Source organism: Danio rerio, chromosome 4 (genome assembly GCF_052040795.2).
Source record: "Danio rerio strain M-AB ecotype USA chromosome 4, GRCz13ab, whole genome shotgun sequence".
In the NCBI taxonomy this organism is placed as follows: Eukaryota; Metazoa; Chordata; class Actinopteri; order Cypriniformes; family Danionidae; genus Danio; species Danio rerio.
The window spans coordinates 33,609,786-33,637,283 of NC_141024.2; the positions used below are offsets into that span (position 1 = coordinate 33,609,786).

Consider the following 27,498-nt stretch of genomic DNA (forward strand, 5'->3'; position numbering starts at 1 on the left):
GATGGAGTTAAACGAACAGAAGATCCCAATTGATTTTGGAAACTCCCCACTTTCACCTGAGTGGAAGAAGAGAATAACCTCTGTGTTGAACTCCATGCCTGATGTCTTTGCTTTAAATGATTTGGATTACGGACACACAGATAAAGTAAAACACAGAATAAAGCTTAATGATGAAACACCATTCAAGCATCGAGCTCGTCCAATTCATCCCCAAGATGTGGATGCAGTCAGGAAGCATCTCCAAGAACTGTTGGAGGCAGGTATCATCAGGGAGTCAGAATCTCCATTTTCGTCTCCCATAGTCATTGTACGGAAGAAAAACAACTCTGTGCGCCTGTGTATTGACTTCCGCAAGTTAAACTCCCAGACCATAAAGGATGCGTACGCCCTTCCTAACCTGGAAGAAGCTTTTTCAGTCCTAACTGGATCAAGATGGTTTTCAGTCCTTGATTTAAAGTCAGGCTATTATCAGATTGAGATGGAAGAGGCTGATAAGCAAAAAACCGCCTTTGTGTGCCCACTAGGTTTTTGGGAATTTAACCGGATGCCACAGGGAATCACAAACGCACCAAGCACATTCCAACGGCTCATGGAACGTTGTATGGGAGATTTGAACCGGAAGGAAGTTCTTGTGTTCATCGACGACCTCATTGTTTTCTCAGAAACTTTGGAGGAACATGAGACGAGATTAATGCAAGTGCTTAAAAGACTTAAGGAGTTTGGATTAAAGCTTTCACCAGAAAAGTGCAAGTTTTGTCAAACCTCTGTTAAATACTTGGGCCACATTGTTTCTCAACATGGAGTGGAAACTGATCCATCTAAAGTAGAAGCCCTAAAAACCTGGCCAAGACCGAATAATCTAAAGGAGTTAAGATCTTTCCTTGGATTTTCAGGGTACTACAGAAGATTTGTGCAAGATTACTCTAAAATAGTAAAACCACTCAATGATCTTACTGCAGGATATCCACCACTGCAGAAGCATTGTAACAAAAAGAGAGATGAGACCAAACAGTACTTTAATCCAAAGGAACAGTTTGAAGAAAGGTGGACTCTGGAATGTCAGCAAGCGTTTGACACTGTCATTGAAAAACTTACATCTGCTCCAGTCTTAGGATTCGCTGATCCAAAGTTGCCATATGTGTTGCACACAGATGCCAGTACCACCGGCCTTGGTGCAGCCCTATATCAAGAGCAAGATGGGCAGAAAAGAGTCATTGCCTTTGCAAGCAGAGGTCTTACCAAGAGTGAGGCGAAATATCCAGCTCATAAGTTAGAGTTCCTGGCGCTGAAGTGGGCAGTCACTGCTAAATTCAATGATTATCTGTATGGAGCTGACTTCACAGTGGTGACAGACAGTAATCCGCTGACATACGTTTTAACCTCTGCCAAACTGGATGCAACCAGCTACAGGTGGTTGTCGAGTCTGTCAACTTTTAACTTTAAAATTCAGTACAGAGCTGGAAACAGGAATCAGGATGCGGATGGTTTATCCAGACGTCCACAAGAAGCAATGCCTGATGATCTAGAAACAACAAAAGAGAGAGAGAGAATCCGACAGTTTGCTTATCATCACCTCACAGATGCGTCAAGTGCAGTTGTTTCATCAGAAGCAATAAAAGCCATCTGTGAACGTCATGAAGTTTGCCAGTCAAACAGTCACACTGATTCCTTGTACCAACCAGTGACCCTTGTAGAATCTCTTGCTGTTGGTGAAAATGTCTTACCTCAATCATTCCAGCAGGAAGAAACTTGTCGATCTGGTGAGATATTCCTTCTGTCAGAGCAAGATTTAAGGGAAAGACAGAGAGCAGATCCAGAAATTGGAATCATTATCAAACACCTAGAACATGAGGAAAAGCCTTGTCTTAAAACCATACCTTCTCATTTAGCCCTGTGGTTAAGAGAATGGAATCGCCTGGTGATGAAAAATGGAGTGCTTTTCAGGAAAAGGAACGAGCAAGGAAGTGAGTCATATCAGTTGGCATTACCTGTTAATCTTCGTGATGTAGTTATGAAGGAACTGCATGATGAGATGGGACACTTAGGCATTGAACGAACCCTTGATCTAGTTCGATCCAGATTCTTCTGGCCTAAAATGTCTTTGACCATAGAGCAGAAAGTGAAAACCTGTGAACGATGTATTCGACGAAAAACTCCTCCTGAGAAAGCCGCTCCATTAGTTAACATCAAAACCAGCAGGCCATTGGAGTTAGTTTGTATGGATTTCCTGTCAATTGAGCCTGACCAAAGTAACATTAAGGACATACTGGTCATAACCGACCATTTCACAAAGTATGCTGTGGCTGTGCCGACGAGAAATCAGAAGGCCCAGACGGTGGCCAAGACTCTGTGGGACAACTTTCTGGTGCATTATGGCTTTCCAGAAAAACTCCATAGTGACCAAGGTCCAGATTTCGAGTCTCGAACGATAAAAGAGTTGTGTAGAGTTGCAGGAATTTCCAAAACAAGAACTACTCCTTACCATCCAAGAGGTAATCCGGTAGAGCGGTTTAACCGGACTCTCCTTCAAATGCTGGGAACTTTGAATACAAAGGAGAAGTCAAACTGGAAGGATTTCGTAAAACCTCTCGTCCATGCATACAATTGCACAAGGAATGATGTGACTGGATTTTCACCATATGAACTTATGTTTGGAAGACAACCCAGATTACCGATTGACTTGGCTTTTGGTTTACCGGTCAGCAGTCAACCTGAATCCCATTCAAAATATGTGCAATCTCTAAAAAATCGTTTGGAAGAGAGCTACATGGTTGCTACTAAAAATGCTTCAAAAGTGGCTGCACGTAACAAGACAAGGTATGACCAACGTGTTGTTTCCTCAACTTTGAATGTGGGTGACCGCGTTCTTGTGAGAAATGTCCGTTTGAGAGGAAAACACAAGCTAGCAGATAAATGGGAATCTGATGTGTATGTTGTAGTCAAGAAGGCTGTTGAGTTGCCCGTCTATACAGTGAAGCCTGAAGGGAAGGATGGACCTCTTCGAACTTTACATCGAGATCTGTTATTGCCTTGTGGATTTCTACTGATGGACAAACCCAAAGAACCACTTGATAAGGAAGTGCCTGTGAAACCCAGAACCAGAGCCAGTTCTGCCAAAGAACTTGAGAAATGTGAATCTCAAAGTGAACATTCAGAAGATGACGATCTAAGTGAGAGCTATGCTCCTGAAAGGACTTTGGAAATTGAAACAAGAATTGTGTCAAATACAAATCCTGTTGCTTGTATCAGAAATCGGCAAACAAAGAACTTACCAAGTGTGGAAACTGCGATAGAGCCAAGCACAGAATGTCCTATCCAGCATGAACCCATTAATGACAACTTACCTGAACCTGTGGAAAGAAATATACCATACTTACCTGAAGCTGAAGATCAAGATCTCCTATGTGAATCTGAAAGAGAAAATGTAGAGGAATTAATTAACCACCAATCTACAGAGAATGAAATAAATTATATTTCTTCACAAAAGGACCATACCCCTTGCCAGAGTCCTCTGATAGATCAAGATGAAATGCCTCAACCTGAAAAAACTCAAAGACGCAGTCAAAGATCCCATGAACCCCCCAAAAGACTTCAATATCCTCAGTTGGGAAATCCTCTCAGTATGGTGATCCAGTCCTTGCTATCAGGCCTGAGCACAGCGTTTACCAACTCCCTGGAAGAAAACCTGGAACAGTTTAATAGTGTGCCCACCATTGTGACTGTTCAACCCCAGATGCAGAGGGACCTGCATGCATTCAGGAGGGGAGAGTGTAACCCAGCTCACTGACTAGGTCACTAAAACAAATTATAAATAGTTTATTTTAAATTATAACATTTTATTTTAGGATTGTGAGGAGAAATATTAAATAGTTCATTTATATTTTATACATAGTGTTTAAATAATAATAAATAGAGAATAAAGTAAGTTTTGACTTGGTGGAGGTCGGAGGTTAGCTCCGCCCCCTTGCGTGTGTGTGAGAGCTGCCGGTGACGGAGAGTCACTTTGATTAATCAGCGCGAGCAGATTGAACAACATTAGACACTGTGAAACAGAAGTTTAGATAATCCAAACGATCTAAAAATCATATTGTTTCGGTGATTGACTGAGAAAAGCCCAAAAGTTTCTGGTTTTAAGGATAGGAAGCTGACAACAAGTGATAGAAACGAGAGAAGTGCGAGCGGAGCATATTAATGCGATCGAGAGAATAGAAAACTTATATTTGATCGAAACACATTCTTCTTTATTCTCCCTGTTCATCTTTATCTTTCCTTGGTGAGTAAGAGATCATTATTATTAGCTGTTAATTGGTTTTGACATGTTTTTGTAGCTGTTTAGAATAGAAAGCAAGCATGATTTATTTAAAAATGTTTATCTGGAGTTTATTTTATTACCACATAATTGTAAATATTGTTTATGCACTTCGAAAATGTGCATTGGTTGAATTTGCTTTTATTTGACTTTATTTCTCATTGAAAATGTATTGCATGTGACGCTAGCTTTGCTAGCCGTGTACATTGACTTAAATGTATTCAGTGAGAACATGTGACTGACTAGCATGTATGTTATCTATGCTGAAATGAGTGACACAGACAATGTGTTTTATTTAAACATGTTTATTGAGTTATTAATCCTTGTTTCTCTTTTGGCTTTGTGTTTTATCAAGGCCGGGTTTTTTTGTGTGTGTGCGTGTGTTCCCCTTTCGTTTCTGCTACAATATCCCGATCTGTCCCTGCCGTGGATGCTTTCTCGGCGGTCCGGACATGGCGAGCCGCTCTTTTGAAAGATCGTGCCTGGAAGTAAATTAATCTGTTGCTCATTGAACTGGTAGGACAAAACATTCTTGCACTTTCACTGCGCTCATATTTTTGTTTTTATTCAATTTTGGATTTTTTTTCTCTATCTGGACTGATTTTTTGGATTTTTCACATCGAACTGGAGCTAAAAGAACTTTTGAGTGTTGAACATTGAACTTGGACTCTGAATTACTACTTTTATTCAATCTTTTCCTTCGTTTTTTTTATTTTTCTTCCTCATTGTATATGATTTGTGAAACTGAATTTTTCTGAAGTGAGATTATCATCTGAAGTGTGGTGATTTCATTATATCTTTTATTGTTTTATTCTAGTAGTCACTAAACTGAACTGTTTTGACATTTATTTATTTGTTTTATTTTGTTTTCCTCATCCAACTTGCTTAAACAATATACTTACCTCAGTTATTCAAATTTATCTTTGAGTCTGACTTATTTATCTATCTAAACTGGTTGTTATTTCTATACACTCTTGCGAGCGAATTAAAATCTTCTGACATCTGGTCCTAATAAGAAAATAGCAAATACTGTAAAAATAACACAATAGAAAACGCATCAATAACACATAGATAAGGGTTACAGAAAAGTCTCAAATGCGGCACCATTGCGTACTGTTTGCTGATAAAGATGTCTTCAGATGCTCAAAGTGATTCATATTCAACTCAAATCATAATCTGGCGCTGCGCGCACTGTTTGCTTGAGTCTCAAAAAAAAAAAAAAACATACACTCCGCCGGCCGAAATTATGTCGCGTTTACCCAAAGCAAACCTCTGCAAACTCCGCGATGACATCACATTTGCTGCACGCACTCAAGCAAACAAGCGGACGCATCAATTATAAACCAGGCTTAAGCGTGTAGGACAGTGTTCCCTGCATCTCCCTTAACACTTTCTCCTCCCTAATCTTTCTAATTCTATATTCAGAGCCGAAAATTAGTTTGAAGTGTGCAATTTGCACAAAATAAAATAATCAGTTCATAATAACTTGAAACACATATAAAGGTATTCAGCTTTTTATGCAGCCCTGTAGAAACTCTCACAACCTGGCACATCCTCACCCCTCTTCAGTTATTGAGTTTAAATCTTCAGGCGTTCAAAGGGTTTCATTATCAGTAACTTGATATGTATTCAAGAGTTCACACTTGTTTGACATGCTGTCCTGGGAAAGAGCCCCAAGCTCCGCTGGACAAGGCCTCATTTTTGCTCTCCATTGTGAAGCTTCAGGTGAGTGCTGAGACTTCTTTTACATTTAAAGCCCTTTCCACACTCACTGCATCTTAAACGATCCTCTCCTGAGTGAGTCTTCATGTGTTGCTTCATAGAGTCTTTGCGTGTGAAGGTCTTTCCACACCGATCACATGTGAACACTATGGTTCCAGTGTGACCATCCATGTGGTTCATGAGGCTAGCTTTGGTTGTGAAACTCTTTCCACACTGAGCACATGCAAACGGCTTCTCTCCGCTGTGACTTATCATGTGGTGTTTGAGTGAGCCTTTATATGGGAAACTTTTACCACACTCTGTGCATGTGTAAGGTTTCTCTCCAGTGTGGATCCTCATGTGGATGTCAAGGTAGTGCTTTTGAGAAATACTTTTCCCACACTGTGTGCAGGTAAAAATTCTTTCTTCATTGTGTGTTCTCATGTGGATTTTAAGGGTGACATTTTGCTTAAAACTCTTTCCACACTGAGAGCAAGAGTAAGGCTTCTCCCCAGTGTGAATTCTCATGTGCACTGCCAAGTTTCCTGTTTTAGAGAAGCTTTTTCCACAATGTTGGCATGTATACTTCCTCTGCCCAGTGTGAATTCTCTGGTGCGCTGCAAAGTTTCCTGCATGATAGAAGCTTTTTCCACACTGTTGGCATGTGTACGGCCTCTCTCCAGTGTGAATTCTCATGTGGTTTTCAAAGCCTTGTATATAACCAAACCTCTTTCCACACTGTTTGCAGGTGTAAGGTTTCTCTTTAGTGTGAACTCTCATGTGAATATCAAGGTTTGACTTTTTACTGAAACTCTTTCTACACCGTGTACAGCTGTAATTACACATAGACTTGGATTTCCGAGGTCTTCCACGTGATAAAGTCTTTTTAGACAGTGTGGGTTTTTCATCAGTCATTATTACTTGGTGTTTCTCAAACTGCTGTTTCTCTTCCTTTTCATTCTGATGAAGAGTCTCTTCTTTCAGCACCATCAGGTCTTTAAATGAAAAAAAGTTAACTTTAGTTTGAAGGTTCAAAGCGAGAAGCATGAGATGGATGTTTCACCCAAAAATGAAAATGATAAAAATTACCATTTACTCTCCATCATGCAGTTTTAAACATTTCCTTTCTTCTGGAACACAAAGAAAACTAGAGTTTTTCACAATATCTTTTTTCTGTGTTCAGCTGAATCAAGAAACTTATAAAGGTTTAAAACCACACGAGGAAGAGTAAACGGTGAGGCTATTTTCATTTTGTCGTCAACTATCCCTTTACAGGGTTCCTATAATTAACCCTTTTATTTTTTTAACAAAATGTAAAATAAGTCTTTGGCGTTCCCAGAATGTGTCTGAGGTTTCAGCTCAAAATCAGATCATATACCTTGCAGAATATTTCATTTTGGGGGTCAGAGGAAAACCAAGTTTTTTTGTGCCTGTGGCTTTAAATGCAAATCATCAAATGCACTCGCTCTAGATTATTTGTGTTGTGTTCCCTCATGTACATCTTCCACTCGATTAAAAACATTTGTGACTTGCTTGCAAGTACGCATAATTCACGCTTATATTAGTGAGGCTGCATTATTGTATTTAAATTATGCTATTGCTTCCCAGTACTGGGTTGCAGCTGGAAGGGCATCCGCTGTTTAAAACATATGCTAGATAAGTTGGTGGTTCAATCCGCTGTGGCAACTGCTGATAATTAAAGGTACTGGGCTGAAGGAAAATGAATGAACTTATGCAAATGCTTAATGCCTCGTTTGCTGTTAACTGAAGTGATGAGATGGCAAGATGACATACTTTCCTACTTGTTTTCATTAATTTGTACTTTTTTCTTTGTTTTCTTGCCTTTGTGCATGTCCTGAGGCTTTGCTGAAGACCTACGTGGTGACAATTTATATAGCTGACAATATGCAGAAATGCCAGATAAAAAGGCATTTTTGGATCTTTCCTGCTGGAGATACTGTTGTCCAAAAAAAAACTTAAAACGGAGAAACAACCTTAAATATACCATTTGGCGGTTTTATACATTAAAAATGGTTATCGTTCCATGCCCTAACAGCATAACACTGTTTTTAGTAGGGCTGCAACAACAGAACCAATAAAAATCAATTACTAAAAGCGTTGGCAACGAATTTCATAATCGATTCGTTGTGTCGCGGGACACAGAGACATTTGAATGTTTAAAAAAAAAAAAAAACACTTCAGTTCAGCGTGGAGTGAACACGGTCTCTCTCTACTTTTTTACAGTGATAATGAGTTCAGCGCCTCAAAGACAGGGATGAGGAGGAAGAGAGATCAGGGTAAATCACTACAAATTCCAACTTATGTTTCAATTTGAAGTGAGGACCATGTTGTTGTCCCTGGTGCTGGTGTTTTACTCGTTATCCAGCGTGACAAGCATGACAAGTTAGTGTTAGCTCATCATATCATCACAATTATGCAGTGTTTTAACTGTCTAATGCTTATTTTATATTTTAGACATGCAAATACACACAAGTACTAGCCCTCTACTGCACGGTGTAACCTTATGGCAACATGATACTTATGTTCATTTCCCTGCCACTATTTCTTTAAGACCAACATATTTTTTTTTGTTTGAAAGAGAAGACCTTAGTGAAGCCAATGATGTGCCTTGGTTAAGTCACATGACATCCAGTGTTTTTCTGTAGTGCTATTTCTTTTTTTTTTTATACTTAGTTTTTATTGATTTTTTAGGAACATAACCAGTAGGAACAAAACAAATAAAAAAAATACATATATACATAAATATACATATGTATACAAACTTACATAGGCCAATACAACCCATGTATATCTACATACACACATGTATAAAAATATTAAATTAACCTCATCAAAATAAATAGATAAATAATAAAAAATAATAATAATAATAAAAAAAAAAAAAAAAAACAGAACAAAAGTGGTTGTTGGAAGAGTTACAAAATCAAGTCATGATACGTTTGACATACATTATCACAGATTATTTACAATGACATATTCAGACCATTTTTTCCAGTACTTGGTATACTTTTTTAAGTCAAATCTTAGATTAAAAGTGAGTCTCTCCATACAGTGTATTTCCTTTACAATTCCTATCCATTGAGCCCTTGTCGGAGGGTCAGCATGCAACCATTTTCGAGTTATGGCTTTTCTGCTACTTACCAAAAGGATTTGAATTAGGTACTTGTCAATAGTTGGAAAAACTTCTGGTATTTTCCCAAGGTATAATGTTATAAATGAGTAGTCCAATTCTTCTCCGATTATCTTTTTTATTTCAGTCGCTATTTCACTCCAGAAGGTTTGTATTTTTGGGCAAGCCCAAAAAACATGAAAATGGTTAGCCATTGAGGTTCCACATTGTCTCCAACAAGAGCCCAAACTTTCAACACCTGTACGCAATGCAGACAGTCTAGGAGTTATGAAGAACCTCATCAAATTTTTCCATCCAAACTCTCTCCAAGCTCTCGAGTTTGTGGTTTTTGCATGTGTGACACACATATCTGTCCAGTCTTCTTCTGTTATTTGTTGGTTTGACTCTTTCTCCCATTTTTGTTTTATGTAAATTGATGAATGAGTCTTACTGTTTTGTATGCATTCATATAATTTAGAGACCAGTTTTTTGTTTTCTTCTTTTATGTATGCGTCCGCAAATACTGTGATCAAATTAGAATCATCCTTAATTTTATTTTTAATTTTTTTATTAAAGTAATCTCTAACTTGCAAGTATCTGTAAAAGTCCTGCTTGTCCAGGCCAAATGTATCTGATAAGGTCTGATAACTCATAAAGTGTCCATTAGAGGTCACCGAACTGAATGATGTGATTCCTCTCCAAACCCACTGTTTAAATCTCTTATCTAGTGTACACGGTTGAAAGTCCGGGTCGAATGCTATCCAACTTAATATCCCATTATGCTTTTCTAATTGTAATTTCTTCAGTATTCTAAACCATAACTTCAAAGAAAACACGGTCCAAGTACTCAATCTACTGTAGTACTTTTCTGCTTGATTTTTATTACCAAGTAAGGATTGTAAAGGTTGATCTATTTGTGTAGTTTCTAGTGTTTTCCATTTAGACTCATAGCTTTGTATACACCAACATAGTAAAGGTTTTAATTGTGCAGCAAAAAAATAGTCCTGAAGACATGGAAGGGCTCTTCCACCATTTTCTTTTCTCAATTGCAGTGTCTTGAACTTTATCCTAGGTCTTCTACTATTCCAGATAAACCTTGAGATCATCCTATCCCATTCATTAAATTGTTTTTGGGGTATTTCCAGAGGCAATGATTGAAAAAGATAAAGTAACCGTGGAACCACGTTCATTTTAATTGCTTCTATCCGGCTGCTCATGTCTAATGGTAGGAGAGTCCATTTTGCAATATCAGATTTTATCTCTTTATAAATGGGGCCGTAGTTACTGTCAAAAAGTGTTGACAAGTCTTTTGTTAAGTTTATTCCCAAATATTTTAGTGAAATAGAATTCCATTTAAAATTATATTGTTTTTTCATTTCTAAATTTGGTCTAAAATTGTAAGTAAGAGTTTGCGTTTTTTGAATATTTATCTTATATCCAGAATAGAAGTTAATTGTGTTTAGGAGGGACATTAATTTAGGAATACTAGATTTAGGATTTGCCAAAAACAGGAGAACATCGTCTGCATACATACAGATCTTATGTTCCTCTTTTTTAATTACGATCCCTTTTATTTCTGGCTCTTCTCTTATTGCTTGGGCCAGGGGTTCGATAAACAATGCAAATAAAGTAGGACTTAAAGGGCAGCCCTGGCGTGTCCCTCTTTCCAAGTAAATAGTTTTGGACAGATGGCCATTAATTTTTATTTTAGCTTTTGGTGATAGATATAGCCCTTTAATGCATTCAATAAATTTATTGTTAAAGCCAAATCTTGCCAGAACCTGATACAAGTAATCCCATCCAACAGAATCAAATGCTTTTTCAGCATCTAGGCTTAACAACATTGCACTTATATTTTCTGTTGTAATATGACTCATTATTTGTAATGTTCTCCTTAAGTTATCCTGCGTCTGTCTGTTTTGTATAAAACCAGTTTGGTCTAAATCTACTAATTCAGAAATGACAACCTCCAGTCTCTTAGATAATATAGAAGCAAATAGCTTGTAGTCCACATTTAAGACAGAAATTGGTCTGTATGAGCTACATTCATTCTTATCCTTTCCCTGCTTTGGAATAATTGAAATCACAGCTTCCTGCCAAGATTGTGGAATTTCTCCACCTCTTAGTACATAATTAAAGCATTTGAGGAGCATGGGGGTTATTTGAGGTTTGAATGTTTTATACATCTCTGATGGATATCCATCAGTTCCTGGTGTTTTATTTGCTTTCAGTTTTGATATAGCACTATCCAATTCTTCTATAGTTATTTCAGTTAACAATGCTTTATTCTGTTGTTCCCCTATTGACGGTAGGTCTAGTGAATCCAAAAAACTCTTTATAATCCCAGTTTCTGCTCTAGTTGGTTGGGTGTATAAGTCTTTGTAATATAGTTCAAAAGATTTCTGAATGTCTTTTAACTCAGTACACACCTTTTGAGTTTTAGGATTCCTTATTTTATAGATTGTGTTTTTAGACTGTTGTTTTCGTATCCTCCAGGATAATAATTTCATTGCTTTAGGTCCTATCTCATAATATCTTTGTTTAGCGAATTTACATTGTTTTTCTATTTCTTCATCATATATTTTATTTAGGTCTTGTTTAATTTTATTTAATCTTATCAATATTTGTGGGTCTTTTTGTTTAATATGTTTTGTTTCCAGATTTTTTATTTCCTTTTGGAGGTTTAATAATTTTTTCTGTTTTTCTCTTTTACGATAAGCAGTGAGGGAAATAATTTTACCACGAATTACTGCCTTCGCAGCATCCCATAAGGTACTCGGAGACACTTCTCCATTGTCATTGCTTTGGATATATAGATCAAACTCAGTCTGAATTTGTTTCTGTCTGTAGTGCTATTTCTGACAGACTGGCGTTTATTGTGAGTAGTTGCTAAATGCAAATGCAAACGTCAATAAAAACATTTTACATTACATTTTACATTTAGTCATTTAGCAGACGCTTTTATCCAAAGCGACTTACAAATAAGGACAAGGAAGCAATTTACACAAATAAGAGCAACAATGAATAAGGGGTATAGGCAAGTTTCAGGTCTGTAAAGTCTAAGAAGGGAAGTATTAGTAGTATTAGTTTTTTTTTTTTTTTTTTTGATACAGTTAGTGTGATATTCAGAGAGGCAATTGCAGATTAGGAAGTGTAGTGGAGACTAAATAGTTGAGTTTTTAGTCGTTTCTTGAAAGTAGCGAGTGACTCTGCTGTTCTGATGCAGTTAGGGAGTTCATTCCACCAACTGGGCAGATTGAGCGTGAGCGTTCGCGAAAGTGATTTCTTCCCCCTTTGGGATGGAACCACGAGGCGACGTTCATTCACAGAACACAAGTTTCTGGAGGGCACATAGATCTGCAGAAGTGAGCGCAGATAAGAAGGAGCAAGTCACTTTGTACAAAGTCACTTTGTAGGCAAACATCAGAGCTTTGAATTTGATGCGAGCAGCAACTGGCAGCCAGTGCAAACGGACTAGCAGCGGAGTGACATGTGCTCGTTAAGGTTCATTGAAGACCACTCGTGCTGCTGCATTCTGGAGCAGCTGAAGAGGCTTGATAGAGTTAGCTGGAAGCCCAGCTATTAGAGAGTTGCAGTAATCCAGTTTGGAGAGAACAAGAGCTTGAACAAGGAGTTGAGCTGCATGTTCAGATAAGAAGGGTCGGATCTTTCTGATGTTATAGAGTGCGAATCTGCACGATCGAGCAGTTCTAGAAATGTGGTCAGAGAAGCTTAGTTGGTCATCAATCGTTACTCCAAGGCTTTTCACCATTTTGGATGCAGTAATAGTTGCCCCATTCATCTGGATTGAAAAGTTATGGTGTAGAGTCGAGTTGGCAGAAACTACAAGCATTTCAGTTTTTGCGAGGTTCATCTGAAGATGATGATCTTTCATCCAGTGTGAAATATCCAACAGGCAGGCTGAGATGCGAGCTGGAACCGAGGGATCATCAGGATGAAAAGAGAGGTATAGCTGGGTATCATCAGCATAGCAGTGGTAGGAGAATCCATGTCTCTGGATGACTGGTCCTGGAGATGATGTGTAGATGGAGAAGAGAAGTGGCCAAAGAACAGAGCCTTGAGGTACCCCAGTGTTTAGATGCTGTAGGTTGGACACCTCTCCCCTTCAAGACACCATGAATGACCTGTCAGTGAGGTAAGATCTGAACCATTGTATAACAGTGCCCGCAACGCCCAGTGACTCAAGCGTATATAGCAGGATCTGGTGGTTGACAGTGTCAAAAGCAGCTGACAAGTCCAGCAAAATGAGGACTGATGATTTAGAGTCTGCTTTAGCCAGTCTGAGATCCTCCACAACAGAGAGCAGGTCAGTCTCAGTTGAGTGGCCTTTCTTAAAGCTGGATTGCTTGTTGTCCATGAGATTGTTTTGAGTAAGAAAGTCCAGGACTTGATTGAACATTACTTTCTCCAGAATCTTGGCCATGAATGGAAGCAGGGATACTGGTCTGTAGTTTTCAAGTAGCGTATGGTCCAGGTTGGGTTTCTTTAGCAGTGGGGTTACCCTAGCCTGCTTAAATGAAGTGGGGAATAAACCAGAGTCAAGAGATGTGTTAATTATGAGAGTCAGTGCTGGTATGACTGCAGGAGAGATGGCTTGCAAGAGATGAGAGGGAATGGGATCGAGTGGACAGGTGGTTGCATGGCTAGATAGCATGAGTTTGGACACCTCAGACTCAGAGAGCTGAGAAAAAGAGGTGAGTGTGTGTGGTGTTGGTGGTGTACCTTGCGTGTTTGTTGTAGGTGCAGCAAATTGAGCACTGATTTTTGCAGTTTTGGTGCAAAAGAATGTAGCAAAGTCATCAGTAGTAAGTGTGGAGGATGCGTGTGGAGGAGGAGGATAGAGGGAGGAAAATGTTTTAAAAAGTAGGCGAGGATTAGTGGCATTGTTGATTTTCAGACGGTAATATGTCTGCTTTGCCGAAGTAACCTCAGCTGAGAAAGAGGACAGAAGAGTTTGGTATGTTAAGAGCTGTGCAGGATTTTTAGTTTTCCGCCAAATTCTCTCTGCAGCCCCAAGTTTTGAGCGATGCTCACGGAGAGCATCCGAGAGCCAGGGTGCAGGAGGACTGGCACGGGCTGGCCTGGATGCAAGAGGACATAATCGGTCTAGACATGATGCTAGTGTGGAGCAGAGTGTATCAGTGGCACTGTTCGTATCAAGTGCAGAGAGTTTGCAAGATGGAGGAAGAGAGTCTGAAACAATGGTGGATAGTCTATTGGGTGAGAGAGATCGTAGGTTTCTGCGAAAGGTAACCAGTGTTGGAGTGTGTGATGGCTCAGGAGTAATGTGGATGTTGAGGGACAGAAGGAAATGATCGGATATTTGTAGTGGAGTTACTATTGTTTGATCAGCGAAGCAGTGTCGTGTGTAAATAAGGTCTAGCTGATTACCTGATTTGTGGGTAGCAGAGGTAGGTGCTCTTTTTAGGTCAAAAGAGGCAAGCAGAGTCTGAAAGTCTGCAGCTTGCGGTTTGTCAACGTAAATGTTGAAGTCACCTAGCACCAACAAGGGAGTGTCAATATTAGAAAAAGATGAGAGAAGAACATCCAGTTCATCTAAGAAGTGACCTAATTTACCTGGTGGGCGGTAGATGACAAGCACATTTATGTAGAAGGGGTGGATAATGGTGACTGCATGGAATTCAAAGGATCTGATTGTTGGCAGGGAGGGTATCAGAGTAAATTTCCATTCTTTGGAAATTAGTAGTCCAGTCCCACCCCCTCTCCCTGTCTGACGAGGAGTGTGGGAAAAAGAGAAATTAGCAGAAAGAGTAGCATGTGTAGCAGTGTCCTCCGGCCTCAACCAGGTCTCAGTTAGAGACATGAGATTATAGTCAGAATATGTAGCTATGGAGGTAATAAAATGTGCCTTGTTAACAGCTGATTGACAATTCCAGAGGCCCTCGGAGAGAGAGAGTTGTGAAATAGCAGATACATGTATTGAGCGAAGGTTGTGAGGATTACGCCTGCAGCGTACCTCCCGTGTTTTGCGAGTGTTAGTAACAACAGGAATTAGAAAACACATAATAAAAGTGCACTGACAGCAAGAATAAGTGTAAAGATAAAGTAAAACAAGAAAGTAAAGTACTCAAGTGCTTTGTCGGTGTCTTTGCTCGGTGGAGTTGCGCAGGTAGAGTCGATGGTCTTTACACTCGTCGGTCTTCACACGAGGCTGCCGCGACCGCTGCCGCGGTGAACTGCCGCGGTGAACTGCCGCGGTGGTACAACCCCAAAGCACTAGCTAATTGAATTCAGCTGGACACGCATCCAGAGTCAAAACAAGGGCCGAAACTGAGGCGGACGACGCGAAACCGTCCGCGTTTGCTACACAAGCTCTTATAGTAACCAAGGAAACAGTGGCTAAACACTTCTAGTATTATACACAACTGAAAGCAAGTTTAAATGTCCTACAACTTTACACAAAGTATCAAATTATGTCAGATCCACAAAAAAATCACCTCCTCATAAAACATCACCTCCAGTAAGATATGATGACATTCACAACACAAATTTTTTTTATCAAATAATTTTTTTGTAAATCGATCAAATGTGTGTGTTGCCAAATGGCAACACTGTGCAATAGTGGAACATGCAATATTGCAATGGATTAGCTAGCTAGGAAGGTCAGCTGTGAACTTTTAAGTTGTAACAATAACAACATGAATGCTGGTAATATAATGTTGATTACTTGTGTTAATGGCATTTGCATTATGGATAAAATCTAGTTTTAATGGCAATACTACTTTTGAATAGATATCAATACAGGGAACAGTGTATTGGCGAGCAACACCATGTTCTATGGTAAGTGAAAGAAGAAAAGGACAGAACAAGCTATTCCTGCAGATGAAAGTGAGGATGAGATGGGTTTTAGTGACCAAGAGAATGATGCAGACTGGACATTTGATAGAGACAGTTAAGGTAAGTTAGCTCAGAGGCAGATAAGACAGGTGTAGTATAGTCGTCAGTGTATCTTTTGGTTATTGGATTTTCATTTTAGAGATGGATATTGAAAAACGAGCCATTTTTTGATTTTGGTTTTTGAATTTTAAAACGAAAATGAAAAAACAGCTCATTTTTCTTTTTCGTGGTGAAAAATAAAAAAACAAAATTCAAAAATGATTAGATTTTTTATTTTGAATAGCAAAAAATAAAATCACAAGAAAACAAAAACGGTCAGTGTATGGTCCGTGTATGTTTTGTTCATTTGTTTTCCATTTTCAAACAGAATAAATGTAATGGAGAAAACGGCCGTTTTTTAGTTTTTCTTTTGCTCACGAGAAAACAAAAAAAAACAAGATTTTGGCTGGATTTTCGTTTTTTTGTTTAAGGTAAGAAAATGGTTAAACGACTTTAAAATTCATTTTACACATGTAGGCGATCCTGAAACGCCCACTTTCCTCTAAATGGTCAACCAAATCTGAGCTTGTGACGTCGCCCCCTCAAAATAAAAGCCTTACACGCAGGCTTTTATTTATTATTATTTAATTATACATAAACTAAGTTTACATATTCTATTATTTGAACCACACACAGTTAGCAGGCTTACACTCATTGCACATGTATAAATTAAATAAAAACGTAAATTAGCAGCATTCTTAGACATTTGTCATTAAAATAAGGTCATAGTTCACTGCCAAGCTTCTTGCTGCTGTGCACCTGATGCTGAGCAAAGATAGCCATTTCCGAACAGCACCTGGTTTGTATGGTTGTTTCAGAGCAAGGGCTTTATAATAATAATAATAATAATAATAATAATAATAATAATAATGATTATTATTATTATCACTTACTAGTGTTTTTATTGTTTAGTTTTCTTTTTCTTTTTAATAGTTGTTAGCAGAACCAGAATAAGAACACATTAGGCCCTGTTATAAAAACAAAGGTTACCATTTGTTTTTATTTTATCTCTTTATATTTTAATTATATATTAAAATAATTTATTTGATAATTAATACTATTTTATTGCAACGCCAAAGTAGGCTTGTCTTATTATTTTTTGTAATTTGCTGTTATTGTAGGCTACATGGCAGGCTTTGCGAAATATTTTAAATAACATTTACTCGTAACCTTACTAATTCGAGAGCCGAACCTAAAAAAGTTTAAGTGCAATAAGCCTGTACAATAAAGTGAGCCGCAATGCATATTTCTAGCGCATTCTTTCACTCAACAATTATTGCTGGAATAATGAAATAAATTTCAAATTAACTAATTAAACACATTATAGTTGATAATAAATAGTGCCTAGTAGTTCCGACAAACAGATGAGCTCGCTGCATGTGCGTTGCGCTAATAACAAAATAAATTTGACATTTGCTCTTCTTAGAAAGTGCTACAGCTGGCCCTGCTTATTTCACATATAAGGTAAGTGATAAGAAATTTTTTATTTTATTTTTTTGCACATTATTTTGACAATAAATAAGGCACCCAGTATTTCTGATGTACAGTCTCTTTTATGGCTACACTAATGAATTAGAGGACGCAATCTCAAACAAAACTTGATGCTTATTTACAATATCTAAAGTCATTTCTTACGAAGTAGGATCTGTTGTTGTATTATATATTTTCGTTTTAATATGCAATTAATTTTCTTTAATTTGTAATAGGCCTATAGTAGGGCTGTAACGATACACGATATAAAATCGAAATCGCGACACTCAGATCTACGATCCTGTGTCGCGGTGTGATAAGGGAGAATCGTGACACACCCCGTGACTACCTTTCCAATAACGTCACGCGTGCCTGCAAAAGTTGAGCTAATTAACACTTTTTTTCGTTAGACATTACAAGCACTGCTCCGTTTAAGCCCTCGCAATGTTTAGCCGGGAGAGCTCGCACGGAGCTCTTAGTAAGGGATCGTCTAAATGTGTCAGGGATATCAAAAACAAAACCAACTTAACCCCGCTTGACAACCGACAACGCCAGAAACATTGCCAATGGTGTCAAAGCGGCCGGAATTTCAGTGCATATACGATGATTTGCTCACACTGTTAATGTGGCTGCGCAGAGAGGGATGGGCGTTCACCAGATGTCAGGTAACAGCGCAAACTGTTCTGTAACCGTGCTGTGCTCTTTCTGTTTGAACCTTTGAGAGTGCTGACTGACAGGTGCGTGAGGTCAGAAAACACGACGAAGCTTTAAGTTAGGATGAACACAGTTTCTATAGTTATACTTTATTTAGAGATAAAGGTATATGGCTCTGCATATAATCACTCTATCTTGCTGGAGTTTATAGCCGTTTCGCTTTACTTCAGGACGCATTAACACCGCTCTGATGGTCTAATCGTTGTTTTAAGTTATCCAAAGCTGTATGAATATACATATCTTGAATATCACAATAGTATTAAATATTACAATTGTAACAACACAGACAGCAACACTTTTGCACAATCGATACCCAGCTGATTCAGTCGTTTCATAAGAGGACCGCGCCTCTTCTTTTTTCCTTGTCAACATAAAGGCAGTGAGGTGCGCCTCGTTTTCGGCCACTTGTTTAACTGCAAGGCATACTTATTTTGCGGGACGATAACGTATAACCCGTGCCTACAGACACATTTGCCAAAGAAGCAAAATGGAAGAAGAAAATTGCTGTTTGATACAGACCTGTTGATGCTGCAGCGCTTATGTTGACCTGGATCTGCGTAATAAACGCAACAAATAGGCTTTACTTTTTATTTTACAGCTTAAAGCATGTACGCAGATTAATGCAATATCATATTTAAACAACAAAACAAAAAGTCCACATATGCGCGCATTGTTGCTGTCTTTTCATCACGCAGCGCGCGCACTTGAACCGCGAGGGAGAGAGAGGAAACCATAGACTATATCAGGACATATTCTTTAAAATAATGATTTCCATTAAAAATGTAAAAGGTTTTGTGATAATAATAATAACAGCGGGGCATTAAATAAATGCATATTTTCCGTGGAGCGGGCAATTTGAGGAAGTTAGCTATTTTGATTTGACGAAAGAAAAAAACATATGATTGGAAAAAAAACTGCCTATACCGGTTATTAAAAAGAATCAGTCAGTATTTTCGTTTTGTAATATAAATTAATTATTTAAGTGAAAATAATTTAGGGCAGTCCTATTTATTTTATTCATTTTATTTAGATTATTCTGCTCTTCTGTGCTAAACACTGCAGGTGCGTGAAGATGCTCTGTTGTTCTGTTCCGCTATTAATATATAAAAATAAATCAGTATTTTAAAATGCAATATTTCATGTGTCAGACACAAAATAGACACGTCAATTTGTTTAATATAAAATTAATAGTAATCTGACCAGTTCACCGTTAATAACCGATTAATGAGCGGCAGTTGTCAGTTAGCAAAATTAACGAAATGAGCATCCCTAGTAGCCATTTAATTTACTTTTTCTATGTAAGAGAACTTGATTGAAAAATAATTTTCAATATGCTTGAACCATCTACACAATGGAGTTTAGTTCTGTTTGGTTTTTCAACAGTATTTTGTTACAAAGAAAACAGAAGTGATATAGCTTTGGCTATTTATTTTATATATGGCTATTTATATTGTTAATAATTTGCATAGTTAATATTGTTCTTTGATGTTTAGTTTATAAAGATTTTTCCAATGTTATTTAATAAAAAATAGTTTTAAAAATCTTTTTTTTCCCACCCCACACGAAAAAAAAAAAAAAAAAATCGTGATACGAACCGAATTCTGGGTCAAAAATCGTGATACGAACCGAATCGTGGGTTTGGTGTATCGTTTCAGCCCTAGCCTATAGTGTCCCTCATTGCATAAAATAACCAGCCTTTGTATTTAATATATTTGTAAATTGTCCATCCAGTTTGACGCAGGTTAAACAACATTTTGGCCTGTTTAGCTTATTAAATGAGTGCTTTTTCACTGAGAAACAAATCATCCATCCACACAGTTTTGTATAGGACCTGTGTGTACAAAAATATACACTTCATCGTAGCCTATAGCAAAATGTATCTGTTTAGAACCAATTTTATTTGGTATAATTAAAAATATTAAAAATACAATAAAAATAAAAAGGAAGAATAACATTTGAAGTGCAATGCTTCAAAATAAGATCCACAATATGCTGCATGCAGCGCCAAAACACAAACTGGTTTGTTTTTTTGTTTATTAAAATAATAATATGAAATTAAATTGAAATATTCATAGTTCCACCTGTATTAAAACTGTATTTACTCTAAATGACAAATCATCCGTTGCACTGGTCAGTTTCACCTTTAATCAATAATGTGCCAGAACAGCCTTTACAGACTCTTTACAGAATATTTACAGATTACCTCGGAATAAGAACTCGGTCTGTGAAGGATGCAGAACACAGAAACTCGTTGAGAATGGATATGCATGTTAGATGTTTTATATCCCTTTAGACTCTTCAATACACCACTAAATTATAGTGTCGTAATATTTAATAAATTTAATAGTTATAATTAAGATAAACACCTGACCTCCATTTAATAAACACTTTATTTTCCACACTCTGTTGATTTGAAGTTTAAAGTTTAAGTTAAATCATTTAAGTTAAACTTAAATGATTTAAAAACTTAAAAAGACTTAAATTTAGTCATTTAAGACATTTTAAGTCTCAAGTTTACATGCACGTTGCATTTAGTAGGCCTATACTGGTCTAAATAAGCTTTTTGCATCATAGGCGTTTGCACACACAAATTAAGCAGTTTATACGTACATTTAATGTTACTTTGAAATGACTTTTGATGCAATAAATAATCCTGAATAGTTGAAAGTGTTAACATTCTTTAATTAGTTATTTTATAACTATGAAATTTATTAATAAACAAAGTGAATCATTACGAATTTGCCAAGAAATTATCCACTTTACCACTGTAAAATAATGCCCCACACTTACTAGAACGGTAGAAACTTGTCTGTATAGAAATATATGTACACTCATATATATTAACAACAAAGTTGTGCTTTTTTAAGTAGAGAAAATAAGCAAGATGCGCTTTCAGTCTCATGCAGCCTCCGTGAAATATAGCGCGTCACAGCAATGAACTGAAAATAAAACCACCCTTGAAATGTTGGCGATCTTAATTTTTTTTCAGCCTACACTGACTGAGAATAATGCTGCACTATTTTTTTTACTTTTTCCTGTGCAAGTTTTATGCTTACGCTTGAGCACGAAGGCATCTATTTTCAGGTGCGAGATGCCACTTTGGTTGACACCGGCACACTCTGCCACACCCGTGGCATTGTCCCTGCTACAATAATAATAACAGCAACAACAACAAAATAATAACAAAAATATATAAAATATTATATAAAAATAATAATAATAAGACAGGCTTTTGACGTTGCAATAAAACAGTAATAATTATCAAAAAATATAATTACAATAGGCTAAAGGCATATATTAAATTAAAATAGGAGAAAATCCAATAGAAACAAGTGGTACTATTTATTATAGCCCCATGCAGGGTCCAATGTGTTCTTACGCTGGCCCTTACAACCATTAAATAACTAAGTAAATAATAATAATAATATTAATAATAATAATAAATTATTATTTTATACAGAGTATTATTTAGGCCTACAATAGCCCTGAAACAATCATGTAAACCAGGTGCTGCTCGGAAAAGGCTATCTTTGCTCAGCATCAGGTGCACAGCAGTAAGAAGCTTGGCAGTGACTATGACCATATTTTAATGTCAAAATGTCTAAGAATACTACTAATTTACATTTTTATTTAATTTATACATGTGCAATGAATGTAAGCCTGCTAACTGTGTGTGGTTCAAGTGATAGAATATGTAACCTTTGTTTATATATAGTTAAATAATAATAATTTAAAGCCTGCGTGTAAGGATTTTATTTTGAGGGCGTTGTCACAAGCTCCGATTTAGTTGACCAATTAGAGGAAAGTGGGCATTTCAGCACCACCTACATGTGTAAAATGAATTTTAAAGTCGTTTATCCATTTTCCTACCTTAAACCAAAATCTTGTTTTTTCATTTTCTCGTCAGCCAAAGAAAAATGGAAAAACGGCTGTTTTTTTCCTTTCCTTTATTCCGTTTAAAAATAGAAAACAAATGAACAAAACGTAAACGGACCATTCCGGTGTGACTCCCCTAATAAATAAAGGGACTAAGCCAAAAAAAAATTAATGAATGAATCAGCGGTTCCATTCAATGAATCAAAAAGAACAAAATCGTCACTTCCTGATGCCAAAACTCAACAGTAAAAACAGAATTTACTGCTGAAGGAGAAGCTACATGAATCTTTTCTGTGTTTAATAAATGACTTTCACCTCAGAGGACAATGTTGATACAATGAACATGTGGTGAAGATTAAGCGCATGTTTTTTTATGCCTATATTTCAAAAGTTATGTGCATATCATGTTTCCGTCAACAGTTTTTTAATGCTCATAGCCTATCCAAAATGCACATAAAAATAGGTGGCTGGAAATGTAGGGCTAAGTGAGAAATGCTGCTTAATTTTTAAAAAAAAAGAAAAAGAGACCTACAGAAACTCAAAACTGCATAAAACCTGCTGACCTGGTTAGGTTCACAGAGTATGTTACCAAGTTACCTCTCTTTCAGAAACAGGCTTGACTTACCCTGCTTTCTCGGTTTTCACAAACTTGCCATTTTGAAACGCAAATACCAGAGTTTCTCTCATTTCAGGGTTAAAATGCTCTGAATTTTCACTCAACCTCCTTTCTGAAATGGGGCCCTGATCTCATATGCTATTGTTTTAAAGCTTCAGTTGCCTATTGGAGAAATGACTAGTGACTATTTGACTAATGACTAATAAACGGCTACTTTCTCCACAAACAAATGTGTTCATGACTATACATACAAAGAAAAATAATTAAATTAGAAAATATGACTTTGCAACAGGGGCGAAGCAGAGGCACAGTAGGTAGTGCTGTTGCCTCACAGCAAGAAGGTCGTTGGTTCGAGCCTCGGCTCAGTTGGCGTTTCTGTGTGGAGTTTGCATGTTCTCCCTGCCTTCGCATGGGTTTCCTTTGGGTGCTTCGGTTTCCCCCACAGTCCAAAGACACGCAGTACAGGTGAATTGGGTAAGCTCAATTGTCCATAGTATATGAGTGTGGATGTTTCCCAGGGATGGGTTGCGGCTGGAAGGGCATCCGCTGCGTAAAAACTTGCTGGATAAGTTGGCGGTTCATTCCGCTGTGGTGACCCCAGATTAATAAAGAGACTAAGCCGACAAGAAAATGACTGAATGAATGACTTTGCAACATCAAGCAGCATTAAGCATGGGCCATGTGATGGCCAGTGTGGTGTATGTTTTGTTAATTTAGTTTTGTTTTGCGTTTAAGTTACCGTGCTGCAGTGCCGACGAGGAACGGAGTTTCTGGATGTAGTCCGACAAACTAAAGGGCCGACGTGCCGCCAACTGCCGTCTATTGGTTCCGCTAGCCGATACCATTGGCTTAATGGCTTGGAGGGAGAGCTGATCTTTAGTTTAAGTTCATTAATGATTTGCAGTGTTTGTTCAGATTTATATTTAGTTTTGCTAATTTAGAATTTATTTAACTAATATTTAGATTTGTATTTAGATATTTGACTTAGTTTATTGTTGTTGTAAATTGTCTGTTTTTGTCTCCCCCTTCTTGTTTACTGTGGACTAGTCCCTCTGGTATAAATGTGGTCAGTCTTGTCATTTCAAGGAGTTCTGTTTTTGGTTTATTCATGATTAGTTTGGTTTGAACTCAGTTTTGTTTTCTTTGTTTAGTTTATTTATTTTTCAATTGATTTAATTGTTTCATTCATTTATTTTTTGAGAAGTTTTTTGACTTTATTAAAAATAATTATTTTGGAAATCTACTTTTTGTATGCCCCTTACTATATGTGCTGGCTCACAGACCAGTTTAAGATTCTGACGGTATGATAACCTCGACTAAAAATATCAAGATTTCTCAGTACTGTGATTACCATTTATAAATATATTATTTTTAAATGTCTGGTTAAAAAACCAAAGCTTTTTTTCCTTTTGAACACAAAATATTTTCAGTATTTTGGAGCAGTAAACATTTCAGGCTAAATAATTCAAATGATTTTTTTTTACTATTTAAAACAGCATCTTTGGATATATTTTCTGCTGGAGACACTGTTGTTCTGAAAATCTTCAAACAAAATGTAAAAAAAACGTAGGGATGGTACAGCAGAAGTAATGGTTTTAAAACTTTTTTTAAATCGCGGTATACCTTGAAAAGTGTCATTGTCCTGTGCCTAATGCCGTCCAATGGCGGCACCTGCTGGTACGTGAAGAATATGGTCAATACTGACAATCTTTACACTCAAATGTTAGCATATCATCAGCATGCTGTAATCCATTTCTTAAACAGCAAAAGTCATTTTAGACTAGTTTGTTGGCCAGTTGTAGTCAGTGCAATGCTAAACGTTATTGTTCCACTATAAATTGTTAGCTTTGCTTCATGTCGTCCCTCAACAACATCACATAGTTTAGAATACTGTACAATGTTTTATAACAGTTAATTATTTTAGTGTCCATTTCATTCAGCATATTTAATATTGGGCGCATCCAAGCTTTCTGACATAAAGAAATTTTTCAAATGGCCCAGATGGAAAAGATTTTAATTTGCCCTTTCAAAAAATATATTTTAATTTAATAATACAATAACAAATGAATAATGAAAAAAAAAAAAACTATATTTTCGATATTTCTTAACAAAAGCTCTAGTTGTATTGTTTTGTAATTGTTTTTCAAAATAACCTTTAAAAAATTATTTTAAAAAATTTACAAATATTTTGAAAAGTTTTAAAAACTATAATAAAATAAATCTATGCAAGTCGATATCCTCAGCAGTAAATACATGGAGCTTATTTAAACAAAAGTTATTGTGAGAAAAATTAATTAAACTATTATGATAAATAGAGTTAAAATTACCTTTTTAAATAAAAAGTTTAAAGTTTTATTGAGATGGATTGTTGGTAATTTTGGACAGGCTGAGTAGCAAAACATGAATAGAGGAAAATGTAGACTTTTTAAAAAAAATTAAAATAAAGACCTACAACACAATACTTTAGTAAATGTAAGACTTTTTAAGGCCTAAAATTTTTATTAGCCCTGGTAATTAGGTATTATAATAATGATGTAATTCTAACAGTTTAACCGCATAAAGAAGTTGATGAAAAAAGGGAATTGTGATCAACGTGACATATGCAAATGGAAAGTACTAAACCAACACTATCACTGTAATAGCAGATATCTTCTATGATATACTACTATACTGTAGGTCAAATATCGACAGCTCAGTTATAGTCATTCATTTTCTTGTCAGCTTAGTCCCTTTAATATTCCGGATGCCCTTTCAACCTATCTCTGGGAAACATCCACACACACATTCACACACACACACACATACACTATGGACAATTTAGCCTACCCAGTTCACCTGTACCACATGTCTTTGGACTGTGGGGGAAACCGGAGCACCCGGAGGAAACCCGCGCGAAGGCAGGGAGAACATGCAAACTCCACACAGAAACGCCAGCTGAGCTGAGGTTCGAAACAGCGACCTTCTTGCTGTGAGGCGACAGCAATACCTACTGCGCCAATGCCTCGCCCTCATCTCAGTTAAACTTTTTTAATTTATTGTTTTTATTTATTTATTTTATATTTTGCCAGTGCTCAAGGACGCTTTACCAACAGTAGAAGAACAAGGAAAGCAATAACCTTAAGAAGGTAGAGAAAATGGGAGACTAATAATACATAAAATAATGACAAAAAACATGAGAACAAGTAACAAGAAAGAAACTCATTCCTGTTTATCAATGAGAGCTTATGTGCATTTAGGAGAACTAGGCAGCACACTCAGGGCTGCAAGATGGATTTAATTATAGAGGTAAAGTTGGCTTTATATTCGCACATTTAGACTTTCCCCTCAATAATATAATTTCATAAAATTATTTTTGCAAACTCTAAATAGTGAAATCCAATTAGCAGTCAATGGCTATCAAAGTACAACATTGTTCACAGTCAAATGCTGTGATTTTAAGTTATACTTTCATGCTATAAACAATATAGAGACTCCTAAATGAACGAATGTGTAAAACCAACTTTACCTCTATATGACTGAGTTGGTCTTTGAGAATGAAAACTAACCTGTTTGTTCCTGCAGATCTTCCTGTTTGACTGAGAATGTTTCTTCGATCTTCACATCTTCACTCTCCTCTTTAATAAACGCCATCTTTATAACAGTGTGGAGATCAGTCGCTTCAGCAGGAGTTTTTCTCTGTTTGGACACTTTATCCTGTTTAAAATGAATAAAACAATATAAATGCCCGGTTTAAAAATAGAGGTAAAGTTGGTTTTATATTTACACATTCAGACTTCCCCCTTAATAATATAATTTCATTAAAGTATTATTTGCAAAATCTAAATAGTGAAATCATATAAGCAGCCAATGACTATCAAAGTACAGCATTGTTCACAATCAAATAAACAGTGTTAATGTTGTTTTCAAGTCATACTTGCATGCTAATTCCACTCGAATATTCAAAGTAACATGGTAAACAATATAGAGACTGCTAAATGAACGAATGTGTGAATATAAAATTAACTTTACCTCTATTGTTTAAAATATGTAAAAAATGAACAGAAACAAAATAACTTCTCTTCAACACTTGCTTCAACGGTTTCTTTATATGAGAGTAATAAACAAAACGTTTCTTTAAAACACTTATTACACACTTTTCTGTTACTTTATTCAAACAATAGCCCTCGGTTACTGAGAATAAAATAGTACTACGTTGAATAAAGGATTAAAATATTTCCAACAGCAGGAACATAATGTAGCATCGTATAACAAACTAAAACCTTCGAACTTTAACTTTAAATCGATTTATATCTGAGTAAACATTTTAAAACAAACCTTTCTCCAGTTGAATAGCGCTGAAGCGGCGCCGCCTGATGACGTCACACGCCAAAATAAAAGTCTTTTCTTGTTTAGCTTTCTTGCCACTTACTTTTGCAGTCATGACTTATTGATATATTTCTCCCATGGTTTTTACTTTACACTATATCTGCTTTCTCTCACACAAACCTTGAATCTAAACATTTTCTTAACTTTTTTAATCCACTTATGATGATTTGTATGTCTGCAACACATTACTTCCTATTAATATCTGAGTTTTCCCAGAGATGGGTTACGGCTGGAAGGGCATCCGCTGCGTAAAAACTTGCTGGATAAGTTGGCGGTTCATTCCGCTGTGGCGAACCCAGATTAATAAAGGAACTAAGCTGACAAGAAAATGAATAAATAATATCTGAGTCCAAATCTCATCCTTATAATTATAACCTCTTCTTTTCTATTTCTACAACA

The 27,498-nt window shown here is 36.8% G+C and overlaps 1 long non-coding RNA gene across 1 annotated transcript; it reads right to left on the minus strand.

Annotated features, from left to right (window-relative positions):
* Window positions 1-4,602: 4,602 nt before the first annotated feature.
* LOC799039 (uncharacterized) lies at window positions 4,603-27,101 on the minus strand. Its single transcript, XR_015942477.1, has 3 exons — window positions 27,049-27,101; window positions 26,280-26,427; window positions 4,603-7,005 (listed from the first exon to the last, which is right to left on the minus strand). It is a non-coding gene; the product is annotated as an uncharacterized LOC799039 (long non-coding RNA).
* Between the last annotated feature and the right edge of the window lie 397 nt (window positions 27,102-27,498).